General features: G+C 36.9%; 1 long non-coding RNA gene across 1 annotated transcript; it reads right to left on the bottom strand.

Annotated features, from left to right (window-relative positions):
* Positions 1-491: 491 nt before the first annotated feature.
* Positions 492-10,947, bottom strand: LOC102019322. Its single transcript, XR_264813.1, has 3 exons — positions 10,833-10,947; positions 6,607-6,775; positions 492-1,193 (listed from the first exon to the last, which is right to left on the bottom strand). It is a non-coding gene; the product is annotated as an uncharacterized LOC102019322 (long non-coding RNA).
* Between the last annotated feature and the right edge of the window lie 10,207 nt (positions 10,948-21,154).

The raw sequence follows: 21,154 nt of genomic DNA, 5'->3' as shown, positions 1-21,154 counted from the left end.
GTGGTCTTATTTGTGTAGCACTGACACTTTTAATCCCAGCACTGGATTTTGAATCAATCATAAATTCTAGATTCACCTCTGGAAAGCCTGCCCCCCATGACTGCATCAGGCTTTGGGGGGACATCTAGACACAAACCATAACAGGCACCAACTGATGCTCCAGATAATTTCCTGTACCCAGTCTTTGGTCATGAACTTTCTGGGCTTCTCATTGCCAAAGAGCATCATCTCATCTTAGCCAGGAATTTCCAGGTGCCAGGATATTTTTCAGGAAACTACTTTTAGCTATGCTGTATTCACCACTCACCATCATATCATGGGTGAGGTACAATGAGCTGACAAAGGCATCAGAGTGGTAAAAGGGGTCCATACCTTCATTTCAAGGCCAGGTATCCCCGCCATTCACTCAGAAGCATCAATATGTAGTACAACAACCATTGTTAATTCCCTACCACTTTGTTTGTAACTCTGTATTGTCTGTACTGTGCTTGTGATATGTTGTAAAATGTTGTATGTCTGTTAATGTTTCCCTCCTTTTATCTTTAAAACAAACAAAAGAAAAGAAGCTGCCACAGACATCACAGGAATTGGTCTATGTGACAACACTGATGACAACCTTGAATGTTTTCACTTTTATAATGGGTTACTTCGTCAATACTTGAGGATAGGGGAATGATCAATTCAGGTATTTTAGCACCCAGTAACTTTCAAGCTGAAGATGCACTTTCTGAGCATGGCTTCTGGGTGCTTGACACCTCCTCCTCTTCATGGCTGTTGGGCTTTTCATCAGACTGATTCCCTAAAGTGGAACCCTCAGGACTCTGGGAAGGATCCTCATTAGTACCCTGGGCTACTGCAGTAGCCACCTCCTCCTCTTTTGGAGTATCTGGAACCAGAGAAGTGGGGGAGGAACGGGGAGAGGTGGGGGGTGGAGGGGGTGTGTTGGAAGGAGAGGAGGAGAAGGAGGAGGAACAGGACAAGGAGGGAGTGGAAAGGTTGAAGTTGAAAGAGGAAGAGGAAATAGAGGAGTTCTCCTCTTCCTCTCTCTCATTTATGGGAAAATGTAAAAACAAATCTCTTTCCTCAGTTGAGTCCTGGATTTCTTGATCGAGGCGTGGACGCTTTGGAGACACAGGCATGATGACTTGTGTTGGAGGCAGCAGGCAGGAGTGTGAGTGATGAATTCCTTAGGCCTAAGGGACAGAGGGACAATTTGAGTAGTCAATTTGAGTGTCACACAAGATGGCTCTGACAAAGCATGATTTACTAGTCTTTTCAGACAATATACTGGATCTTCAATATTCTCCTATTTTCCCAGTTGGCCTGGCCCCTAGGAGAGTATAATAAGGCAGGAAAAAATTCTCTAGAGTGTAATCAGCTAGCCAGGCCCAAGGATCCAGGGTTAGGAGTAGGGTACATTGGGTTGAGTTCAGGGGGTTCTTCTCAGATCTAGGGGGAGACTTGGTACATATTCAGGGTATGCACCTTACCTTAACTCCTCATACATGCCTGGGCCCCCTTTGCTCTGTGATCAGATGACACTGGCTCAGACTAAGGCTCTCACCCCTAATTGTCAAAGCCCCTGTTAGACATAGAGGGGTGTGTCAGAATGCAGACTGCAAGCACAGCCCCTGTTTTCCAGGGGAGGAGGAAGCTTCAGGCCAAGATTCCCATTTCCTAGAGGGTCTGAAGGAAGTGTGTAAAAGTGTAGGCCTCTGACTGAAAACCCTTGTTTAAAAATGTCCAGATTTGATAACAAAAGCTGTTATTTCTGTGTGCCCCTGTCATGGAGGACAGTTGTCCTCACTGCTCTGCCATAGTCGTCTTTCTCATATCTGGATAAGCATGACATTCCTCCTCCTACTGATCTGCAAATATCATCAACCTCAGTCTCTCAGATAGAAATTAGTACGCACCTCATCTGTTCTCCTTTCTGGAAGCTTCTTAGGGCTGACAGAAGGGACAGAGAAGTCCTGAGATTCTGTATGCAGTGAGAGGTCACCTAAATCCTCTCTCATTGTAGATAGATAGATAGATAAATAGATAGATAGATAGATAGAGTTTGTTAGTTGAGTTTTTTGAGGTATTTCCATATGTTTGGTTTAGGAGAAAAGGTTTTCATGTACAATGGTGTACAAATATATGTGTGAATCAGAATTTTCAAGTTTGGTGGATATACATAGTAAGTGTAATTACTGGATCATATGTTAAATTTACAAATACAACATGTGTATTATATAGGCATATATATTGCATAGTATATGCATTATATCAGCATATATATTTATAAGACTGTATATTATAAAAGCATATATATTATAAAAGCAAATATAGGGCTGGGGATATAGCTCAGTGGCATAAGTGCCTGCCTGGCAAGGGCAAGGTCATGAGTTCGAGCCCCAGTACTGCAAAAAAAAAATAACAAAAAAAAAAAAAACATAAACTTTAAAAAAAAAAAAGCAAATATATAGGCTTGAGGACCCACCACTGAGACTGCTTCATTTTACATTCATGAACACTGGGTATATTTAGAGTAGGGGGAGCAGATTACCAACCAATCATCCCTGCTTTTGATCATTCATTCAGTATCATTACTATAGTGGAAGCACATTAGCTCACCAGTAGTGTCGTCTGACACTGTCCTGACAGGGTAATCAGAGCACCTCCTGTCTGCATCAACTTGAGGATGGACTATCAGTTCTCTGCTAGGCCTATCTGTACTGTCCTATGTGGGAAATTGTAGTCTGATTTTTCTTTTTCTTTTTTATTTATTTATTTTTTTTTTTTTCGCCAGTACCGGGAATCGAACTCATGACCTTGTGCTTGCCAGGCAGGTGCTGTGCCACTGAGCTAAATCCCCAGCCCCTGTAGCCTGATTCTTCTAGGTAGGGAATCAAAGCTACCTTCCTGCTGTTTTGACCAGGACATATGAATATCTCTAGCTTCAGCAACGTTGGTAATAGAAATCAAATCTACAGTCTTCCCTGAGAAAACAAAAGAATATGAGAGGATGGAGAGGAGATTGCTGCCAGATGCCTGTCTGTTTTAGATTGGAACAGGGCAATCCGTGGAAAAATGTTCCTTACTGTTAAGCCGATCATTTCTTGTGTTTTTGTCTGTGTTGTTTGCATTATGCTTGGGTGTGTTTGGACTGCCCTTTTTCAGGATACAAGGGAAGCAATAAAAAAGCCTAGGAAAGTCATGCCATATTCTTTCTCAAGTCTCAAGGGGTTTGGGAGTCTATCTGCTTGATTACAACTTCAGAGTTTCCTCACACTTGTTTGGTGCATTGTATCCGGGACTTCTCAGCTGGAAAGTGGAGGAACTGGTGAAATATAGCTAATCCACTTTTATGGAGTTTGAAGTGTTTTTTGAGTATATTTTTAAAACACATGACAAAGGGTTGATATCCCTAATAGCAAATACCTCTTGCTAAGATTGATAAAAACACAACCTGTTAGGAAAAAATATGCTCAATGGATATATATTCACTGTTGAGAAGCAAATTAAAAGAGTTTGCAAACATGTCCAAATTTATTAAAATCAGGAAATGGAAATTAAAGCAAAATAAATATCACTTTACTGCCACAGAACTGGGAAAAATTTAAAAAATTGGTTTGTTCTTGCTGTTCATGCAAGCAAGGTGACTCTTGTCTCTTGCAATGCAGCAGACAAGTCATCCATTTTGCCTTTTTGCAAAAATAGCTGACAATACTTAATATAATAGAGAAAAATAAATCCCTCACTTATAAAACTCATCTATCCCACAGTTGTAATAGAAAGGTGTAAGATTTCTTGAGAAGCTATAAGATATGTTATTGTAAAAAACCCAGAGACCAAGAAAGGTTATCCATTTAGAAGTGGCCATACGATTTGCTGTATATCATACTATAAAATGAAAACAATGACTTAGACTTACGCTAAAGACTGGAAAGAATTTCCACAAGGTAATCTAACCTAAAAAATACATAGAATATTACTTCAATGTTTATAAGTCAAAAAACCACTACACTCCTTATTTATGTGTGAATGTGTGTGTACTTTCTATGTAGATATAGATACACTCACACATAAACAATGTATAAGTAAGTTTGTATGTATGTACGTATGGACATGAATAAAGTGTGCAATAATGTTTATTAGATTTTTGACATACACCTCAATGATGTACATGTGTTTGTATATGTATTTCACAAATACAAATACAAACATGCAGTCATACACACACACACACACACACACACAGAGTTGCTAACATCAGTTACCAGAAAGAGATGACTAAGTTAAGAAAATTGGAATCTAACCAGGTGTGGTGGCACATGCTTGTAATCCCAGCACTTGGGAGGCTGAGGCAAGAGGATCATTGTGAGTTCAAAGCCAGCCTGGGCTGCATAGTGAGACCCCGTCACAAAAAGACCAACAAAAAAAAAAAAAAAAGGAAAAGAAAAGAAAATTGGAATCTAAACAGCATCATAAAGAAGGACAGCAAAAAGATTGCACAAGGATAGTTGAATATAACCACAGATAACATGTATGTAAAACTCTATATTTGCAAATAGTTTAGAAATAAACTTATGAATATATAAAACTGATTATTTGCAATTAATAAAGTTTTAGATATATTTGATTGCCTAAGAACACCATCTATGTAAAATAACTCCTCAATTTCAACTAGAAATGAAATCAAATGAGGATTGCCAAGATGTTTTATCACATAACCCTGTGTGAACTTGAATAAATCATTGGTCTCTGGATTGCATGAACTAGTATTAATTTTTCAGCCTACTATAAGCCTGAGAATCATCAGACAATCCATCTGAGTTTTAAATGTGGAATCTTTATTTTAAAAAAATTAAGCTTAATACATTTTGATATGTTTGATGAAAATAGACTTTAATGCTCTTATTCACTACTAAGGAATATTTCCATGAAATATCAAGTCTAATGTGTATGCTTCCCTGAAAAGCTAAAATATTTGAATGTAGCAAGTGTAACTATCACTCAAAATGGATAATTAGAACTCTCACTGGGATTAATTCAAACAAATTCATACCATTCCATCACAATAGTCAATAAACTTGTATTTTTTCATTAGCTATGCATTAATTAGTTTTTCAAGACTTCATACTAAGTACCTACTGAGTGCTAGAGTCTAGACATTCAGAACACATCAAGCAATAAGTAGCCCATACCCTTTTGAACTGTGCATTACAATGGAGAGGGACACTAAGCAAATCAGCCATGTGACTTCCAGAGAATTATAAGCATTAAGCAAGACCAAGGAGAGGAAAAGAGTGACAGAGGGAGAGTGGGCTCATTTCAGACAGGCTGTGAAGGAAGGACTCCAAAAAAGGGTCACTGGAGCTGAGACTTGAGGGAAATGGAGGTTAAGAGTCTTGTGGATTCAGGAGAAAAGTGTTCCTTACAGAGAAAGAAATGCAAGCCTGAAGCCCTGGGGCAGGAACAAGCTTGACCTGCTCAAGCAGCTGTGAAGTTTTCATGACTAAAGTAGGAGAGAGCGTGTGCATGGTATCCAGGATGCGAGAGCCGGGACAAGCAGAGATTACCAGGCCATGGAAGCAGTTCAGGCTTTTCCAAGTGGGAAAGGGAGTAACCAAGACCCTTGCAAAGGTAAATGAACTCAAAGATTCATATTTTAGAATCTATTCCTCATACGGGATTCCCTTTAGATATTGCACTACATTCATAATAATCTTTGTGAAAACATACTTGCAATTTAAAGATGAATTTAATTTTTAAGAAATATAAGAAAATATCACTTAATTGAATGCTTTTTTTTCTTGAATCCTGTTTTGATAAGGTGACACTACCATAGGCTTTCACCATCATATGATATGGAAAAACACAGAATGTCAAAGCTTTGTGCTAACAGCCTACTGAGTTTTATATACTCAAGTGAATACCTTTGACTCATCTTCATGAAAAGGACCGTTCTACAGTTAGAGTTCTTATCCTGAATTCTATGGATGCAATTCAGAGTCCATGAGGTAGGATAAGGAAAATAATATATTTTTTTCCCTCTAGGTTTTACATGAATTCAGCATTTCCTTCCATTACAGAAGCAGGTAGCACAGCACAGTTATATATTAGCAGTATGTGTGCTTTTGTATTCCTGAAAACTTATAGGTATTTTTATATGAATTGTATGGTTGTTACTCATGTCTCAGTATATCACTGAATCACTATTCTGAAATTACAGTGATTATTCTTATCCCTAGATCATGTTAGATAAAGCATTATTAAATAAACACAGGACACTGTATCATATATTCATTTTTAATAAATGGATACCTGAAATACAATATAATCAGTTTCTGAAAGGAACTGATGCCTTTCATTTCATGTACTTAAAATATTATTCTAAGATGGGTTTTGGCAAATGTCTACAGGTAAGCGTGGCTAAAAGGATATAAAGACCTGAACCCACTCATCAGATCAACCTGGTTAGAAATACTGCCTCTTCTTCTTCCTAACTGTGTGAATTTGGGCAATTTGTTTAATCTCCCTTTACCACATTTTCTGCATATGTTCAAGAGATAGCCTTGCCATGAAAGTAGCTGCCTCTCATACTGTTCATAGGTTTACCTCAGAGTCTACGTGGTATGTGTCTCACATATAAGGAGTGCTTGAGGGCCATTGCTGTTCATTTTATTGCTCAAGTTGCAGCAGTATTTCTCAGCATTTGTTCCACAGACCTCTAGTTGGCGTCTGACTCCTGTGGGATATCTGGTTCACCACCTCCTGCCCTGAATTCCTGGAATGGAATAAGATTTTAAAGTAACTGTTTAAGCTTTCTCAAATTCATGGTGATGGGAAGACATCCCGTTTTTTAAATGGTCTGGGGAACAATGCTTAAATGTGACTGCCAGTTGTCCTATGGGTCTATTTAGCACATCCAAAGAGCTACTCCTGGTATCTGCTTTTCGTAGAGTTTCAAGTATTCCCCTAAGCTGCCATTATAGACTGAGAAAAAAGAAGAGAGGAATGGGAGGATATGGTAGACACCTGGAAGATGGGCAGATGTGTGGAGAGCTTGAGGGCCTCAGCAAACCCTGAAGTTGGGATAGAATTCTAAGGATAAACTACAAGGAAAAGTAATGTTTCCTAGCTCTCAAACTCTCACTTGTGGGCAGATCCCTTGGACTTGCACCACTGATTACAAATAAGCAAACCTAGTTCTACAGCCTAGCTTGCTTATCAATGCCATGATCTCAAAGTCCAGCTTTTTCACAGCCTTGTTATAATGTGTTTATTATTTAAGAGTTCTTAACTTGAGAGACTTGGGCTGATTTAAGTACACATCAAGATTGTATGCACACAACCTTGTTTGCAAACTGTGGCGAGTGAAGTAATAGTTGTGTGCAAACTTTGGTCAGTGAAGTAATACTTGTCAGAAGAAGCAACCATTCTGGCAAGAAAGTCCATGCCTAGCATCAGACACTCTAGAAGACGCCTGACCCAAAATGTTCAGGACTGCAAGACAGATGCACTGAAGCTCTTTCATAGTCAGGAGCTTTGTGTTTGTAGTCTGCTGTCTTCACTCATTTTATAAACCTAAGGGTAATGTGGGTTAAACTCTCGTATAATTCCATTTTAAAATTGCTCTCTCATTTGGTGGTATTCAATGCATTCAGAATGAAAATATAGAAAAAGACTCTGCCCTCTTTTAAATACACCAAAATTTCTACTCTGTTAAGAAAGTTTGAAAGCATTAGTGTAAATAATTTGAAACATCGTAGAAAGGAGTTCTAAGTTATACAGCACTAAACTCACGTTACTTTTGATCATAGTCACTTCTCTTCAGGGAATTCAACTGCCTCACATGGAAGCTCCATCGTGTGGCACCATAGAGCATATATTACTTAAGCTTGCTTTTCCTTTCTAATGTCTGGAAAACAAAAGCCAACTAACAAAAATGGATTCATCCAACCACAAGATCACAAGCTTACCCGTACATTTCTCAGGAAATCTGGGCCAAGACTAGGTCTGATGTGCATCTGTCACATCCTAGACCACTTGCACCTCTCTAGAGTGCTGTGCTGAGTACTGATCAATACTATTATTGGCCCACAGAGTCATTAAAGAGTTTGAAAGTGATGCATTGACATTCCCGTAGCTGACTCTGGTGTATTGTCTGTCTTTTATTTCAATTTATCCTGTAGTTCTATTTTAAAAGCACTTATAGAAAACTATTCTAGTCATCAACAAAAAATAGAGACATAATAACTCAGTCTCGCTTCCCTATGCATGGATTATAGACAATAAAATGAACTACTTTCAATTTGTCTTCTGGTTTTATACAAGGTTCATGAAAAGAATGTTGGACTTAAAAGCATCAGGCTCATGTTAGTTACACTCTGTGCCTCTGTGTGGTTAAATTTTTAATCTCCTTGGAAATTTGAATTGCACAATATATTAAGAACTAGGATTTTCCCTAGCTTCCTGCTGAGAGATTTTTCAAACTTTTACCAAAATGAAATGCGCTATTCATTCAGTAACACTCCAAATAGATTAGTGATATTAACACCAATTATGTCTTCCACACATTATGTGCTTAACCAAAAGCCGTTCGGTAGCGGTAGGACTAAGCTGAATGCATTAGTCATCATGCTTACACCCAACCCCTGCAACTTCCCTCAAAACTCCTGCCCTCACTTACCTCAAGATTCTTTTTTACATTTTAGCGCAGGTAGCTATGTGAGCCTACATGGTTAATATTAGGAATCCATTATAACTCTGACAGATATAGGAAGTGTACAGATGTTCTCCATTATAGTCTCAGATTCCAACTATTGTTCTGTAACTGCACATTTAATTGATATTGGAGGAAAATTAATGGATGGAAGGATGAATGAATATTAGTTATTAATATCTTTTTGGCTGGATGTTCTAGAAACAAAAGATCTCAACTGGGATGTATTGAATGCTCCATGAATTGTAAGATCATTGCATTTCCCAGAGCCTCATGTTCTTCATTTTCAGACAGAGACAATCATGCCTCTCAAACAAGGTAAATGCACAGAGCATGGCAGTAGATAACACTGATAAGAAAACAGAAGATACTGTCTTTTACAGTCACGGATTTCATTTTTTATTGTTTTTTTTTTGAAAACAGAGCTTTTAATAATAAAACAGACAGAATTTTTTAAGTAATCATTTATTTTCTTTTAAAAATACATAATCACCTTAACTTTTTGCTTTATACATGCACCTAGAAACTATCAAACAGTACCACATTGTGCATTTAACCTACTTATCAGGAAGGGAACTCCATATGCCATAAGAATACCACCCATAGGAGAAGAAAAAAGGAGACAGCTAATAGCATAGTCACAGAGACAACATGAGGCCAAGCAAGCACCATTCTTTGAAGTCGCCTTTTCCATTTACCTGAGTGGAGGGCAAGAAAGAAAACAAGGGAGAAAAAAGAGAAGGAATGAAGGAAAGAAGGAAAGAAGGAAAGAAGGAAAGAAGGAAAGAAAGAAGAAAGAAAGAAAGAAAGAAAGAAAGAAAGAAAGAAAGAAAGAAAGAAAGAAAGAAAAGAAAGGAGCACCCACCAGGGACTAGTCCCAATCTATAGATACTTTTGACAACCATAATTCAGGATTTCATAGAATAGTTGCATTTGATCAACACAGCACGGAGGAGGCAGGGTGTATGGAAAAACCACAAGTACCAGGACAGAATTTGAAAAGAAAAATACATTTCTCACCTTGTTTCCCTCCCAAATACTCTTTATTGATGCAAGGATCCAAGCTAACCCAGAAAATGGCAAGGGACTAATCTTCACAATGTGATAAATCATTAAAGGGCTTTGTTCTTTTTGCAACTGAAACATTAGTGGCTCACAATTTTACTGTACACTTCAAAACAATGTCATGAATAACTGTTCTTCAGGGATTTCTCACAATCTTTCTCCCTATTCCTGCTATGCTGGTGTGGATATGAACAAACAAGAAAGTGTTGGTAGGGACTTCAAAGGTAATGATCCAGGGAGAATGAGATGGAATCCTTGCTTTTTGAGGTCCATATATTTCTGGTTATACTAATTTTTAACTGAAATATGTTTCCTTGTAGCAGACCTTTGGTTTATTTTATAACATCTGTCCCTCTTCAGTTTCTTTTTCCTTTTTTTTTTTTTTGTATGGTGCCATCAACCTAAGGACAGTCAAACAACCTGTTGTTTGCCTTGATTCCATACGTCTGTTAACTATGCAATTGCATTTTGTATACTTTCAAATCAGTTATGTGACTAAACTTTCACTATATCCCCTTTCCTCTGCACTGCCACATATCACAGGACAGACTGCAGCACTACCAGTCCCAGATTTCTTAGTCTGTCAAGCTAGTCCCAATTGTAAACTGTCCCCTTAGTAGATAGTTACAGAATGCAGATTTTATGGTGCTACCTGTCCTGCCACCCAGCAGGACTGTGTATGAGCTCCTGAGAGTAAAACTGCTCAAAAGTTAGATTTTCTCCCAACTACTGTCTTCTGCAATACTGACACTTTGTTTTTGAATATCAAGAAAGCACAATCAGTACAGAAATTAAATATACTTATAAATAGTTTCTATGTGGACATATGACATAATGTTTAAGAAGTTTTTAACATACTAAGTATGACCTTTCCCAGGTTTACCTCTTAATCTGCCTGTCTCACCAAATGTCTTGTCCAAGGCACTGGGACAATAGAATAAGGAGTCAAGAGACTCAAGAAAATACCCTAATATGGTTTGTGAGAAATAAGGCTTATTAAGAATCATTAATAAGCAATAATAGGAAAGAATAGGATAAGTTGAGACACACTTACAGAAGAGGGTCTGGGGTTACAGGCTGAATAGAAGACCATCCAGGGTTTTAGTGGCAGTACGTTGACAGGGAGCCTCCAGAAGATCCTTGGAGTGTCCAATGGCAGCCAGCTCTGATCTGCACCCAAATATCACAAGAGGCGCTTTTTATAGACGTAACTTCACAGAGGTGACGTCGCCAGCCGGCTTTGTTCCATTGTATGACCAGCATTCCTGGGAAAAGCTGACTCTGCATTCGGGCAGGAAGGCAATACAGTATCTACAAATAACACAGGTTTGCTTGTTTCTCAGTGTCCCTTTGATAATACTTATCTGGACTCTCTGATTCGTTTCTGCTTACAATGTCCGCTTGACTTGGCAGGAGTCTTGGGAAAGCAAAAAGACATCTCAAGGACGTGGTGCTCAATGCCCTCTATTTTCTAGAGGATGATACACCCACATATAGCATTTGATGCTTTTAATTATTCAAAAGAAACCAGCTCTTCTACAATTTGGACTGTGCACATGAATAATCTCAATGAAACAATCCTCACCTAGGTTATGCAGAGTTGGACTTTTGATCACTACTTCAGAGATGATTTCAGCGATAACCTCCACCCAGATAGCTTAGGTCTGATGAGCTTATCCATACTGTGTGTAATTCCCTCAGCTTTCTCTTCATAGGACTTACCCTGAAATTATAACAGTCTATCTCAGTCATTTTCCTCATCGCTAGGACAAAGAAACCTACACTCTCAATTTAAAGGAGGAGAAGTTTATTGTCTTGTATGGCTGGAAAGCTTCAGACAGAAACACCATGGTGCAAAGGTCCAGTAAAGAAAAAGTGTTCAAGTCATAGGGGCCAGGACACAAGAAGTAAGAGAGGAGCTACGGAGGGAGATAAACTCTTCCAGGTCATTCTGACGGTGACCACGCTCTTCAGATCGGATTCCCCCTCCCAACAGCAAGTCAGCATTAATACCCCCATAATCCCAGTCACATTCCAAGTACATGAGGCTCTGGAGCACATTGCAAATCTAAACAATAACACCATCCATGTGCTTGTATTTAACCATTATGTATCTGTTTTGTGTCTTGGGCTATATACTACATGAACTCAGAGATCAGGATTGTTTTATACATCCATGATCTCAAACAGTGTTTGGAACAGCATTGGTTTCAAGTTAATGAGAAAATAAATCATGTGTCTCATTCAAACCATGTTCAAAAGCTGCTATCATGTATATATAATTCATATATGCACAAAACCAGAAATCCGATGTGCTCTCATTGTGTGTGATGGAAGTATGGGACTGGGTATGATTGGGAGTGTGAAGTAATGAAAATTGAAAACCTCATGACCCAAACAAACATGGAATAGCGTATGGTTAAATAAAGTTAGGCCACTGGTAAGTAGAATTATTTCCTTACATTTCTCTGAAAATATGAAACTGGTTCCCATGCTCCATAACTTCTTTCCTTCATTCATTTACCTCTTGACGTCTCTTACCTCTCAAACTGTGATTCCACCTCCTCAAAACACCCACAAAATACTAACATGTATGATTTTTCCTTCTTGGCCTTTCTCTTTCCTTGGCATAACTTGTCTCCTAATCTCTTGATCTTCATAACAAAAGCCCGTATCTACTATATGAAGATAAAGCTCTTAGAAAAAGAGAAGCGAAAAAGGTCTGGCAGCAAAGGCAAATTTCCTTACCAGGAAGAAGCCAAAAGTTGTCCATGCCACTTTAAAACAAACGCAAATCAGGTTAGAGGCAAAATAAAAGCATTACCAAAAGCTGACTTCCAGCTGAGTACAGAAGGCTAAAAATGTGTCAATTAAAATATTTAATAAGATGTCTACAAATTCACAAAAATCTTGGATAGAAGTTGGTTTTCAATAGACACTTACTTCGAAGCACCCACAGTTCTCTGAAGATTTTAGTGACTTATAACCCTTGTGGCACAACTTCACCAAAGGGAATGTATAATATTAAGTGTGTGTGGATGGATGTGTGATGCGGTAACTGGCATGAGTCTTGGAGACACCGTCACCAGTGTCCTAGCTTTTTCCTTCATTCTCTTGGAAAAATTACCTCATGAATTTAACCTTTGTTCCTTCTGCTTAAAATTTTCCTTATGCCATATATACAAAAGGTTTCATTTGAAATTATGAATAACACACAGACACATGAATAGACCTGAAATAAATAAAGATATTGATATAATCATTTTAAACAGCTCACAGGATAAAACATGCCCTTGATATCTCACTGGTGTATTCTACCAAATGTTTAAAATAAGACTAGTTTTTTAGAAAATTTTCTAAAAACTAGAAGTATTGAATGACTTATCCTAAGAAAGAATTACCCTGATACTAAAAAACAGACACAATCATTATGAGACAAAAACTACAAAGTAGTATTTCATACAAATATATATAACCTTAACAAATTCTAGTAAACAAATTTAGTATAAAAAAGCATTAATATATTATGCTTAAATAGAATTTATCCTGAGAAATCAAGGTTAGCTCAACCTCCTCAAACATGTAATAATAATAAATGAATACAATAAAAGATTTTTAAAAGCATTTTCATCTTAATAAGTATGGAAAACACATTTCAAACCTTTTTAATGGAAAGAATACTTAATAAACAGAAAGAGAAAAGAATTTGCTCAACTTTATGAAGGATATCTACAAAAACACCTACAGCTTTCATAACAGTGGGAAAATGTTGAAATCTTATCTTTTATATTGTGAAGATAAAAGAACAGAAACAAATTAACAAACAAAAAAACATAATAAAAACTACATAAAAATAATGCAGAATTTCTGACAGGGTAATAGGAAATTAACATATTGTTATTGTCAACTTGGCTGTTGTATTACATATTGTTATCTTGGAAGTGGTTACTCAGATAACCAGATATAGGCATGTAAGATAGAAAACTGTTCCTTTCAATAAAGCAATAGAAATGAGCAGTACAATTATCTTACCTATCATATGTGTGTGTGTGTGTAATATATATATATATATATATATATATATATATATATATATCCCTTTCTTCTTTTTTCTTTTCTCTTTTCCCTCATCCTAGTCATTCTTTCCTTTGGAGCAGTTTCTTTCCCTTTCACAGTGTCTATTTTAGAGTTCACATTTTATGTACTCTTTCAGGTTCTTACACAAGGGAGACAATATCATGTTTATACATGTGAGTCTGATTTATTTCACTTATGAATATGGTCTCTAGTTGTATCCATTTGCCTACAAAAGCCACGAATGTATCTTTCTTTATAGATGAGTGATATTCCATTATATAAAAATACCACATTTTTTATCCATTCCTCAGTTGATGGGCAGTTGGGTTGTTTCCATGATTTAGCAATTACAAATTGCACTGCTATAATCATGGGTGCACACATATTGCTGTGCTATGATGTTTTTATTTCTTCTGAAAAAATACCCAAAAGGGAAATAGCTGGGTTGAATGGGACACCTAATCATATTTTACAAAGGAATCTCCAGACAGATTTCCACAGGGGTTGCACCAGTCTACACTCCTACCAATAGTGGAGAAGGGGTTCCTTTTTCCCTGCAGCCCCACCAGCATTTGTTATTGGTTGATTTCTTGATAGCCATTCTTTCTGGGGTGAGATGGAATCTCACTGTTGTTTTAAATTGTATTTCTCGAATGACTAATGATGTTGAACATTTTTTCATGTATTTATTTGCCATTTGTATTTCTTTGTTTGAGAAGTGCATATTCATCTCAGATGCCCATTTTTGTATTGAATCTTTGAATTTGGGGGGCTATTCAACATAGTGCCGAATGTTTGAACTAGTGTGACAATGAAAAAAGCAGGAGGAAAAGGGTACCCACTTTAAAAAAAAACACTATATGTTCAAATTGCATAATTTTATATACAGAAAGTCCTGAAGAATTTACACAGTAAAAAAAAAAAAATCTATCGGATAAAATAAATGGGTTCAGCTGGGCTTCAGGACACAAGCTTGATACAGGAAAACTAATTATATTTTAATACATTAGCAAAAAGTAATGGTAACAAAAGAGTTTCATTTACAATAGCATCCAAAAAGTGATACCTCCCTATGACCCTTACCAGAAGCTCAAAGCAAATGGGTCTCTTGGGATTGGACTGGGACCTCCAGATCCATAAACCTAAATAAACCTTATGTCTTTATAAGTTAGTTGCATTGCTTATTTCATTGTAATAATATCAACCTGATTACTACTGCATTACTGTGGGTAAGGTATTGTGAGCCTTCTGAGAATTTAGACACCTTTACAGAATATTCTACTAAATATGTTCATCTTGTCTTGTAGGGATCCCACAAGAAGGTAAAAATGTTCAAAGAGGGGCTAGTAGTCTCTCAGTCATCACAGTTTGTCAGCCACAGAGATTTGCGTACAGCGGCAACTCACCTATTGGTGGCCCTCAGCACTGACTTCTCCCCTTAGGCCCATGAGGTTAGGTGTGTAATCAAACAGGACAGAATGCCACTGCAGAGTTCTGAGTCACTGATTAAATTATTTCATCAGTTGGAAAAGGTGTGGCAAGTGACCAGGACACATTTATAAAAGGTCAGTGACAGAATAAAATGAACTTTAAATCCTGGGTATTGGCTATTGATTAGTCAGTACAAATCTGTACCTGAAATGGAACTAGGGCCAGGAACTATCAAATAGGTGGAAATGGACTTACATGTCATTGTGTTTAGAGCTACTTGTCCTCTCTGATACTCAGAATCTAGTAAACTGTCTGAAACAATGCATTCTCAACATGTGATGTTATACACTGTCATAGGTGTTTTACAATTGTTATTTAATTTAATTTCTAGTACATCCTTATTATATATGTGCTATCACTTCTAATTTGTGGACAAGGAAACTGAGGTGCAAAAAGTATTTCTGGTCATTGCCCGTGCCAAGATTTGATGGTAAATAGGGTTGACCATAAATGCTTTCTCGAGAAAATAATTCTACCTCCAAGAGTTTTTCATGATCTATAAAAGCTTAATACAATAGCAACAAAACTCAGAAACAGTAATTAATTCCATTAATGTTCTCAGAAATAATACAACATACATTATAACAGTGAGCACAAAGCATTACATTAATGAGTCATATGTATAACCTGTAAATTTGTATTTAAAATTTATCTCAGAAAAACTGCATGACAGTAGAGATATATTCACTTTAGTACATTTTTACCTCAAACATAACAGTTTTATCAATGTACAAATTTGTTTATCAAAAATATGAATGGAACTGAAATTATGGTTTGTGCAAACTTGTATTCAGCACAGCTAAAATATTTAATATACACAGATAAGATTTTAAATATACTTTATCATCTATTTCATAGTAAAGCCTTATGAAAAGTTTCAAATTTACTCTTGGAGTTTTTTCTACTATGGTAAAAATGATTCTCATTTATCATCACAATTTGTTATATACAATCAAATTCAAAATTTGTATGCAAGTTTAGTCCACCAAAGAAAATAAACTTTTCAGTTCCAGTTTGATTTAGTTTTTATTTGAGCCTAAATCAAACTATAAGTATACTTACAAAATGTTCTTGGAACTCAATATGAAATTTGGGAAAATTATTTTTAAGATTTCATACATATCATCACTTTCCATTATTCATGACTAAATAGAAGTAAGCATGAGAAACCACCACAGACTACCGTCTTCTATTACCCAAAATGCTGATGCAGAAGAGCTTGCAGTGGAAATATCAATGAAGGAAATATTGCATCAGTTAACATATATTATAACCTAGAATTGCCGAAAATGTTAGCACTTTTTTAAAAAATTACCAATTACTTTTGAGAAATAGAGCTCTTGTGAGTTAGTGAAAAGAAAATACCAATGGATATTTCTAAAAGTTTCTTGAAAGGCTGAATCTTATGCTTGGAAATGATGGTATTGACTTATTTTATTTGTAAATGAATATTTTTAGTTAATACCAATTCTTTACAGATATTTCCAATTAAAGGAAATTAATTTGCAGAAATTGTCTGGAATGCTGGGCTAATAAACCAGGGATTGAAAATATGAGATACAAATGGAATAAAAAAAGAACATGTAGGGTTGAATGAGGAGGACTGTGTTAACTTTCCAGATACTAGTACACTATACCTGACAGTCAACCCTAAAGAGAAGAGGTTTAATTTAGCTCACAGTTCAGTATATTCAGTCCATGGTCAGCTGACTCCAAGGCAGGAACTTCATAGTGGAAGTGTGTGATGCATCAAAGCTGCTTTAGTTGTGGCAGCTGGCAAGCAAAGTAGAGGAATAATATAAGAATGAAGGGGTGCAGGACTACATGTAGTATCCAATGTCATGACTCCATGATGAATAGAGATGCATAAATTTTGTAATTTCCTAGTCTGTTAGGTGTTTCCCCCTCCAGGGAGGTTGACAAATCAGTACTAATCATCAAAAAGCCCAATATTCTGGTTAGTAACATTTTGATAAGTAACAGAAAATGGGGTCAAAAAATAATCAATTCCATTAGACCCAGGTATTTTCTTTCTGGTATCTTTCTGAAAAAGTTGAATATGTCATATTGCAGTGATACAAGCATATTCATGTTGACAGCAGCACAATTTATAGTAGCTGAGTATTGGAAACAGCATGTATATGTCCATCAACAGAAGAATGGATAAAGAAAATGTAATTTATACACAATAGAGTACTACTCTGCCATAAAGAAGGATAAACTTGAGTGATTTGTAGGAAAATAGATGTAGTACCTTGAGACCTTGAGACAATAATGTTAAGTGAAATAAAACAGAAACATGAGCTTAAATGTTGCATGCTTCTCTTATATGAGAAACCCAAAATGTAAATCAAGAGAATAAAGGACAGATAATATGAAGAAAGGGGCTATATGTTCAGCAAATGGGATGGGGACCAAGAGATGGAGGGAGTGGGGGAAATAGAAGGGTGGGGGACATAAAAAGTATTGGGACGTGTGATGCACATGTACCAACTTCCCATGAGGAAAGGAACCACTGTTCTTGCAAATATGCTCTAATACAAAATAAAAATTGAAAAAATAGTCAAGGAGATAATGATTGGTATTTTTCTGTATTTTGCAGATACCAAACCTCAAACGCCAGAAGACCTTATAAAACTTAAGTTAAGTAAGAGAAAAGAAATCTAAACCCAGACACATTGCAGTTAAAATGCTGAATGAAAACCACAAGCAGAAGAACTCAGAGTCACACAGAAAGATAATTCATGTATAGCAACTAGACTTAAGGATGACTTTTCATTTACATGAGAATGGGACAGTAGTAAACTGTAGACTATAATCATATGTCAGGTTTAAGTATTTTCCAAGAGTAAGGGTAAAGCCTAGGGGTGGGGGCACATGCCTATAATCACAGCTAGGTCATAAGTTCCAGGCCAGCAAAGGGTGAAATAGTGACATTTTCAAGCAATAGAAAACACAAGTGTTTGCCCTAAGCAATATCAATGCCTAACAAAAGGAAACTGATAAATATTTTGTGGTACACACATAAACCTGAATACTATATGGCAATAAAATGGAATGATCTATAGTTGTATATATCTACAAGATTCAATTTGAGAAGCATCATATCAGGAGAAAAAGAATTAAAAGAATATTTATGGTGTGGATCCATATGTACAGTGTTCAAAACCATGGATGGAGCTGGATAAGGTGGCAGAAGCCTTTACTCCCAGCCTCTTTGGAGCTGAGGCAAGAGGGTAGCTTGAGCTCACGCCTTTGAGACCAGTCTGCATATCATACTAAGACTCAGTCTCAAAACGTGAGTCAGGTACAACTGAAAAATATATTGTTGAGAGTGACTAACATCGTACAGTCCCAAGAGAAGAGCAACAGAATGAATACCTTGAAGTTGAAGATGCTACTAATACCTACATAAGAAGATCTGAGAACATTTAACCTACTGATGGTGCTGTATTTCTATTCCGCCAGTGTCTTACGTCATGAATCACTTGCTGAATTTCTCTGTGCATCTACACTTCTGAAGATCTCTAAAGACTTCCGCAGATGTTGCACTCATGCTATATATTTACATGTGAGTAGAATTAAACTAACAATAACAGAAGGATAATGGGGAACTTCTTTTTTTTTTTTTTTTTTGGTTTTTCTCCGGTACCGGGAACCGAACTCACGACCTTGCGCTTGCCAGGCAGGCGCTTTGCCGGTGAGCTAAATCCCCAGCCCCCGATGGGGAACTTCTAAGTGGGCAACATTTACCAGTTGACTGCATTTGAATCAGTGGAAGCATGCAGGTGGCCTTCTAAATGGTGTACAAATTTTCACTCTTACTCAATTTCTTGTCAAGACCACTACTTTTTTTTCCTGGAGCTACAAGTTGAGGATCATTCTGTGAATTTGGATAGAAACTTGTTTCCCCTATGCATTCAACTGACTAGTTTGGCGGTGGTATTTTTTTTTCAACTAGCACACTTTGACCCTCTCTTCAGTCTGGCATTTCTGAGTTCTAGATCTCTTTGGCAGACAAGTTGAGATTTTTCTTGTCTCACAGTTGCTGTAGTGGAACACTATACACAAAGCAAATGTATTCATGAGAGAAGCAATGTAAAAAGTATTCAGTTAGCCATTAATAAAGAAGCATTTGTCTGAATTGCTGATGGCAAGTCATTCCTGCAGGCAGAGCTGAAAAATATATTCATGCCCAGCAGCACCTATATTCCACCTGATACCTGGCTCCCACAGGGAGAAGACAGTCAGAAGCAACCCTGAGTTCAGCTATCAGATTGAGATCACCTTTCCCACATATTCCTCTGACAAGCAAATCTCTTTAAACTGCAGTCTGTACAAAGTTGGAACTTTGGTGTTTTCTGTTACTCTAATCACCTTGTGAACTACAGACTTGCCATCAGTCATTTATATGATAAAGTCTGCTCATGAATCAATTGCTGCATTTCTCTATGCCTCCAAAAATGCAGGTGCAATAAATTTCACAAACATGGATTTACTCTCAAAAATTATAAATGAGAGAGAAGAGGCAATAATTTAATAAACTCCACAACGTGTGTGTCAAACAAATCTGGCATTTACAAGTGAAGTTAGAATGACTTCCTTTGCCACCTAAAGCAATAACAATCAAAGTGAAAATTTAAGACTTTTAAGCTAATAAATTCAGAACGCTTCATTATTTAGCTACCACTCTAGAAGTGAGGAAGTGTTTTAGCAATGTTTATGAAGTCTAAGAGTGTAAATTGAGAGATTTCATTCTCAGATCAGCCAGTGATTCACTGTGTATGCTGGAAGAAGTCACTTTCATAGGAATAATTCAAGTCTTTATTTATATTGCCAGGGTGTGATATCTTGAAAGAAGAATCTAGACGCCGAAAATATTTGACACAAGGGGAAAATCAAAGGTCATGAATAATAAGAAATGTATTTCCTCCTTGAACAAAGATGACACCATTGCCAACATCTCTTCCGGCATTTCCATCTAATTGCATTCTCAGGAGTGGTATGGGTTGTTTAAAGTATATTAAACTTTGGTTTCTTTTCCTTAGTGTATGAAAAGTTTGAGTGCTACATAAAATTTGGAAAAGTAAGAAGGAAATATCCATAATGTCATGAAATGATCTTTTAATTTACAGTCTCTGTTTTTCGCTGGTTTTCATCATTATACACTTTTTACAGAGCTCTCTTGGCATTGCATGCACAATATTGTGTCAGGCTTTGTTCACTAATTACATAAATTTTAAATTAATATTTATATTTATGACTTATAACAGGAGACCCCAATGCCGGGGATGTGGACCTGTCTGTAGCCTGTTAGGACCTGGGCCGCGTAGCAAGATGTGAGCGGTGGCCTAGTGAGGGAAGTTCCGTCTGTATTTAAAGCCTTGGAATATGTTTCCATCATCCCCAAACCATCCCCCAAACCCCTGTCTGTGAAACACAAACTGTCTTTCATGAATCCATCCCACACTGCCATAAAGGTTGGAGACCAGTGATCTATAATATAATGTAATGGCCACATAACATCCAATCAAGTGAATCTACCACAAATGAAACATTTCCCTATTTTTTGATATTTATATCATGAGCCTTACTTGACACAGTCTGAGATTACTGTGTTTTTGTTGAAATATCAGAGCAAGTAGCAAAACACAGCTATAGTCTACAGTACTAAGCAATTTATATACAATTTCAAGTTGCCGTTCAGTATATAGCTATCACTCTAGGCACCCTTAGGTATGCTACCAACCAAAATTGCTTCCTTCTGTTTTAATACAGGCCATGTTAAATACACAGTTCCTAGTAAAG

Source organism: Chinchilla lanigera, unplaced genomic scaffold, assembly GCF_000276665.1.
Source record: "Chinchilla lanigera isolate Chin_1 unplaced genomic scaffold, ChiLan1.0 scaffold00138, whole genome shotgun sequence".
NCBI classification, from domain to species: domain Eukaryota; kingdom Metazoa; phylum Chordata; class Mammalia; order Rodentia; family Chinchillidae; genus Chinchilla; species Chinchilla lanigera.
This window is presented reverse-complemented; position numbering and strand designations above follow the sequence as displayed.